Here is a 7,537-nt window from a genome sequence, read left to right as displayed (position 1 = left end):
TCTTTGCCTCCACCTGCTGTTCATTTGACATGTCACCTGCTTTAGGAGGTGTGTGCTGGGCAGTGGACGCTAATCGACTAATCGTGACTTAGTTGATGATGTATTTAAAAAGTCACAATGTAGAATAGAAATAATCACGTGACTAGTTGTCTAATCAAAAATACCATCACCGAGGCATAAGTTGGTGATGTAGTAGACTACTAAAATAATCGTTAGTTAGTGCCCCAGTAGTGTCATTTGTGTCATTTGGCAAGACACTACACCTCACACATTTGCCTGTGGGATCTACTTTGGTGATTGTAGATTGTTTGCAGCCACATCTTTGTCAGTCTGCCCAGGGCAGCTGTAATGAGAGTACTTTGTGACCCAAGTGTTTTTCAGGATTGTACGAATAATATTCATATATAATGTATATGTAACGTACAAATGGATGCAGTTCCTGGAGCTGTGTGAAAGTGTCATTATAATGGCCCTGAGCCGCCCTGACCATAATAATCAATGTCTCATGTGGCTGTCTTTTACTTTGTATGTTGTTTTTCCATTTATGGACCAAATAAACTTTAGGTCTGAAATAAATCGTATAAAGCCAGTTATTTACCATTTTTTATTTGTTAAATATCATATTTTAAAGTAAATGCCTGAGAAACTACCACAGCTTATAACTATTTAAAATAAAATAAAACAAAGGAAACTGCATGTCATTTTTGTACATTTTATTGCTAAATACAATCAAATAATGTAATATTTTGTAGAAATCCAATTAACTATTAGTTTTAAAATGATTGTATATGGTCAGCACATGAGTGGAAGGTTGAGGGCTCCATCAGCTGGTCATTCTCAAAGTGGTGGTGGGCCTCATATAAAACAAATATATAAATATGAATCTGAAATCATCTTAAGCCTGTAAAAGTTGAATAGTTAAATATAAATGTTATTTGTGCATCGCTGAATCAGTAAGAAAGATAACATTATTATTAAATATGTAAACCTAAAAAGACATATGTTTGCAGAGAATGAATAATGACTTCATTGCCAAGGAGTACACAAGTAGGAATGTGACTAAAAGTACAACATGTGTTAAAAAAAAAAAACAAAAAAAAAAAACAACAAAACAGTAGCATAAGATCCCTCCTGTATGCATTTCCATTTCAAATTGAAAAAACAAAAAAATCTAATTGCGGAAAAAAAATGTAATTGGGGAAAAAAAATTCAAGCATTTAATTTCAAGTTTAAAAGTGTAAAAGGTGAATCTGACAGACGCGGGACAGGCGCAGGGGAAGGCGCAGTGCAGTCTCTCTCTTTCGGACCAGCAAAAAGCAGCTTCTCCTGTTTGGATCCAGTGGTCCTGCTGGTCAGATTCCACATTGTGATTTACATTCACAATATTAGTATAAGTCAAGTTTCTACGCTGCTTTTTGGAAAAAAAAAACAACACGTCGAATAAGCACGAGATGAGAAAACTACGGAACTTTTGGGCCGACGACAGTGACACCTTCACTCACATCACCTCCAGCCTGGCGCACCACGCGGTCAAAAACAACCGCTCAAGACTCAACTCCAACACGCCCCAAGATCCTCACGGGGCTGACGGGGCTCTGTGCTCCACGGGGCTGACGGGGCTCTGTGCTCCACGGGGCTGAGGGGCTCTGTGCTCCGGTGCCACAGGTCTGTGCGGGTTGGTCCGCGGTGCGCACGGCTCATCTGTGGCTTGTTCTGCAGGCACGTCCCTCGTCTTCCACCAGCCATAAAACACTAGTGGGCGTCTCACAGGTGTGCTGAAAGCGCAATGTAAAAGGCTTAGCTTATAAAAAAGGAACGCGCGAATTTAAAATGCAAGTCCAACAAATTCTACAAATAAATAAATGTACTTCAAAATAAAATCATAAAATTACGCCGTATTACACAACCATTAGCCAATTATTTAAGGCGCAAAAATATTCTCAAACAAACGCAGGGCGATTACGTCCAAAGACGCGCGCGTTCTGACGTAGGCGCGCGCTGCGCTCTTGTTGCCAAGTGCATCTTGTTGCCAAGTGCATCAAAACAAATCAAGATCAAAAACCTGCATTTGTGCGCTTCATTCGAGGATTTCTTGAGAAAGGAGACCAAACTTCAGGACATTTTCACCCAGACTTGTACTGACCACCCCCTGACTCGGACAACGAGACCTCTCTGAGGACTTCAAGACTTTTCTTAGACCTACAGACTTTTCTGAGGACCAGAGACGAGGTTTGACTGTTTCCCTGTTAATGTTAGTCCCTATGGGATTAATTTATTACCTATGACCTTATTACTCAAAAAAACAACCACTACTTAAGACAAAATGTCTTTTATCAAAGTCTATATCATGTTTTTGGTAAGTTTACTTACATGAGTTCAAACAAAACCATTAAACCTGCAGCAGGTCACAGAGCACTGAGCTCTACTAGAGCCTAATAGTGACTATTGTCAGCGTATACAAGGAGAAAAGCCATCAAACATGTACTTTTAAGCTTCCGAACACTGTTAGGCCCAGGAAATGTGGCTTTTTTTCCTCATTTTATTAAGGATATAAAATATTTTAAATGTGTAGATTAATTTTCTGAGACTCTTAACACATTCAGTAGCCTACAAAGTTTTGTCATGTTCATGTTGCACAGCTGGTACTCAAACACGTTAGTCCAAAGTCAGTTTTGGAGCTGCCATTGTCAAAGTGAGAGTATGAACATGTCACTTTATACAATGAAATAGTCTAAAACAAAACCAGTGTGCTGGAGTGGGCAGACGAGAGGACTTCATGGCTCGTCTTAAGTGTCACATTAAACCGTGTAAAGAGGCTCTTTGCCTCCACCTGCTGTTCATTTGACATGTCACCTGCTTTAGGAGGTGTGTGCTGGGCAGTGGACGCTAATCGACTAATCGTGACTTAGTTGATGATGTATTTAAAAAGTCACAATGTAGAATAGAAATAATCACGTGACTAGTTGTCTAATCAAAAATACCATCACCGAGGCATAAGTTGGTGATGTAGTAGACTACTAAAATAATCGTTAGTTAGTGCCCCAGTAGTGTCATTTGTGTCATTTGGCAAGACACTACACCTCACACATTTGCCTGTGGGATCTACTTTGGTGATTGTAGATTGTTTGCAGCCACATCTTTGTCAGTCTGCCCAGGGCAGCTGTAATGAGAGTACTTTGTGACCCAAGTGTTTTTCAGGATTGTACGAATAATATTCATATATAATGTATATGTAACGTACAAATGGATGCAGTTCCTGGAGCTGTGTGAAAGTGTCATTATAATGGCCCTGAGCCGCCCTGACCATAATAATCAATGTCTCATGTGGCTGTCTTTTACTTTGTATGTTGTTTTTCCATTTATGGACCAAATAAACTTTAGGTCTGAAATAAATCGTATAAAGCCAGTTATTTACCATTTTTTATTTGTTAAATATCATATTTTAAAGTAAATGCCTGAGAAACTACCACAGCTTATAACTATTTAAAATAAAATAAAACAAAGGAAACTGCATGTCATTTTTGTACATTTTATTGCTAAATACAATCAAATAATGTAATATTTTGTAGAAATCCAATTAACTATTAGTTTTAAAATGATTGTATATGGTCAGCACATGAGTGGAAGGTTGAGGGCTCCATCAGCTGGTCATTCTCAAAGTGGTGGTGGGCCTCATATAAAACAAATATATAAATATGAATCTGAAATCATCTTAAGCCTGTAAAAGTTGAATAGTTAAATATAAATGTTATTTGTGCATCGCTGAATCAGTAAGAAAGATAACATTATTATTAAATATGTAAACCTAAAAAGACATATGTTTGCAGAGAATGAATAATGACTTCATTGCCAAGGAGTACACAAGTAGGAATGTGACTAAAAGTACAACATGTGTTAAAAAAAAAAAAAAAAAAAAAAAACAACAAAACAGTAGCATAAGATCCCTCCTGTATGCATTTCCATTTCAAATTGAAAAAACAAAAAAATCTAATTGCGGAAAAAAAATGTAATTGGGGAAAAAAAATTCAAGCATTTAATTTCAAGTTTAAAAGTGTAAAAGGTGAATCTGACAGACGCGGGACAGGCGCAGGGGAAGGCGCAGTGCAGTCTCTCTCTTTCGGACCAGCAAAAAGCAGCTTCTCCTGTTTGGATCCAGTGGTCCTGCTGGTCAGATTCCACATTGTGATTTACATTCACAATATTAGTATAAGTCAAGTTTCTACGCTGCTTTTTGGAAAAAAAAAAACAACACGTCGAATAAGCACGAGATGAGAAAACTACGGAACTTTTGGGCCGACGACAGTGACACCTTCACTCACATCACCTCCAGCCTGGCGCACCACGCGGTCAAAAACAACCGCTCAAGACTCAACTCCAACACGCCCCAAGATCCTCACGGGGCTGACGGGGCTCTGTGCTCCACGGGGCTGACGGGGCTCTGTGCTCCACGGGGCTGAGGGGCTCTGTGCTCCGGTGCCACAGGTCTGTGCGGGTTGGTCCGCGGTGCGCACGGCTCATCTGTGGCTTGTTCTGCAGGCACGTCCCTCGTCTTCCACCAGCCATAAAACACTAGTGGGCGTCTCACAGGTGTGCTGAAAGCGCAATGTAAAAGGCTTAGCTTATAAAAAAGGAACGCGCGAATTTAAAATGCAAGTCCAACAAATTCTACAAATAAATAAATGTAGCTTCAAAATAAAATCATAAAATTACGCCGTATTACACAACCATTAGCCAATTATTTAAGGCGCAAAAATATTCTCAAACAAACGCAGGGCGATTACGTCCAAAGACGCGCGCGTTCTGACGTAGGCGCGCGCTGCGCTCTTGTTGCCAAGTGCATCTTGTTGCCAAGTGCATCAAAACAAATCAAGATCAAAAACCTGCATTTGTGCGCTTCATTCGAGGATTTCTTGAGAAAGGAGACCAAACCTCAGGACATTTTCACCCAGACTTGTACTGACCACCCCCTGACTCGGACAACGAGACCTCTCTGAGGACTTCAAGACTTTTCTTAGACCTACAGACTTTTCTGAGGACCAGAGACGAGGTTTGACTGTTTCCCTGTTAATGTTAGTCCCTATGGGATTAATTTATTACCTATGACCTTATTACTCAAAAAAACAACCACTACTTAAGACAAAATGTCTTTTATCAAAGTCTATATCATGTTTTTGGTAAGTTTACTTACATGAGTTCAAACAAAACCATTAAACCTGCAGCAGGTCACAGAGCACTGAGCTCTACTAGAGCCTAATAGTGACTATTGTCAGCGTATACAAGGAGAAAAGCCATCAAACATGTACTTTTAAGCTTCCGAACACTGTTAGGCCCAGGAAATGTGGCTTTTTTTTCTCATTTTATTAAGGATATAAAATATTTTAAACGTGTAGATTAATTTTCTGAGACTCTTAACACATTCAGTAGCCTACAAAGTTTTGTCATGTTCATGTTGCACAGCTGGTACTCAAACACGTTAGTCCAAAGTCAGTTTTGGAGCTGCCATTGTCAAAGTGAGAGTATGAACATGTCACTTTATACAATGAAATAGTCTAAAACAAAACCAGTGTGCTGGAGTGGGCAGACGAGAGGACTTCATGGCTCGTCTTAAGTGTCACATTAAACCGTGTAAAGAGGCTCTTTGCCTCCACCTGCTGTTCATTTGACATGTCACCTGCTTTAGGAGGTGTGTGCTGGGCAGTGGACGCTAATCGACTAATCGTGACTTAGTTGATGATGTATTTAAAAAGTCACAATGTACAATAGAAATAATCACGTGACTAGTTGTCTAATCAAAAATACCATCACCGAGGCATAAGTTGGTGATGTAGTAGACTACTAAAATAATCGTTAGTTAGTGCCCCAGTAGTGTCATTTGTGTCATTTGGCAAGACACTACACCTCACACATTTGCCTGTGGGATCTACTTTGGTGATTGTAGATTGTTTGCAGCCACATCTTTGTCAGTCTGCCCAGGGCAGCTGTAATGAGAGTAGTTTGTGACCCAAGTGTTTTTCAGGATTGTACGAATAATATTCATATATAATGTACATGTAACGTACAAATGGATGCAGTTCCTGGAGCTGTGTGAAAGTGTCATTATAATGGCCCTGAGCCGCCCTGACCATAATAATCAATGTCTCATGTGGCTGTCTTTTACTTTGTATGTTGTTTTTCCATTTATGGACCAAATAAACTTTAGGTCTGAAATAAATCGTATAAAGCCAGTTATTTACCATTTTTTATTTGTTAAATATCATATTTTAAAGTAAATGCCTGAGAAACTACTACAGCTTATAACTATTTAAAATAAAATAAAACAAAGGAAACTGCATGTCATTTTTGCACATTTTATTACTAAATACAATCAAATAATGTAATATTTTGTAGAAATCCAATTAACTATTAGTTTTAAAATGATTGTATATGGTCAGCACATGAGTGGAAGGTTGAGGGCTCCATCAGCTGGTCATTCTCAAAGTGGTGGTGGGCCTCATATAAAACAAATATATAAATATGAATCTGAAATCATCTTAAGCCTGTAAAAGTTGAATAGTTAAATATAAATGTTATTTGTGCATCGCTGAATCAGTAAGAAAGATAACATTATTATTAAATATGTAAACCTAAAAAGACATATGTTTGCAGAGAATGAATAATGACTTCATTGCCAAGGAGTACACAAGTAGGAATGTGACTAAAAGTACATGTGTTAAAAAAAACAAAACAAAAAAAAACAACAAAACAGTAGCATAAGATCCCTCCTGTATGCATTTCCATTTCAAACTGAAAAAACAAAAAAATCTAATTGCGGAAAAAAAATGTAATTGGGGAAAAAAAAATTCAAGCATTTAATTTCAAGTTTAAAAGTGTAAAAGGTGAATCTGACAGACGCGGGACAGGCGCAGGGGAAGGCGCAGTGCAGTCTCTCTCTTTCGGACCAGCAAAAAGCAGCTTCTCCTGTTTGGATCCAGTGGTCCTGCTGGTCAGAGTCCACATTGTGATTTACATTCACAATATTAGTATAAGTCAAGTTTCTACGCTGCTTTTTGGAAAAAAAAAACAACACGTCGAATAAGCACGAGATGAGAAAACTACGGAACTTTTGGGCCGACGACAGTGACACCTTCACTCACATCCACCTCCAGCCTGGCGCACCACGCGGTCAAAAACAACCGCTCAAGACTCAACTCCAACACGCCCCAAGATCCTCACGGGGCTGACGGGGCTCTGTGCTCCACGGGGCTGAGGGGCTCTGTGCTCCACGGGGCTGAGGGGCTCTGTGCTCCACGGGGCTGACGGGGCTCTGTGCTCCACGGGGCTGACGGGGCTCTGTGCTCCACGGGGCTGACGGGGCTCTGTGCTCCACGGGGCTGAGGGGCTCTGTGCTCCGGTGCCACAGGTCTGTGCGGGTTGGTCCGCGGTGCGCACGGCTCATCTGTGGCTTGTTCTGCAGGCACGTCCCTCGTCTTCCACCAGCCATAAAACACTAGTGGGCGTCTCACAGGTGTGCTGAAAGCGCAATGTAAAAGGCTTAGCT

This window comes from Periophthalmus magnuspinnatus, chromosome 8 (assembly GCF_009829125.3).
Source record: "Periophthalmus magnuspinnatus isolate fPerMag1 chromosome 8, fPerMag1.2.pri, whole genome shotgun sequence".
NCBI classification, from domain to species: Eukaryota; Metazoa; Chordata; class Actinopteri; order Gobiiformes; family Gobiidae; genus Periophthalmus; species Periophthalmus magnuspinnatus.
Note: the sequence above shows the minus strand (reverse complement) of the source record.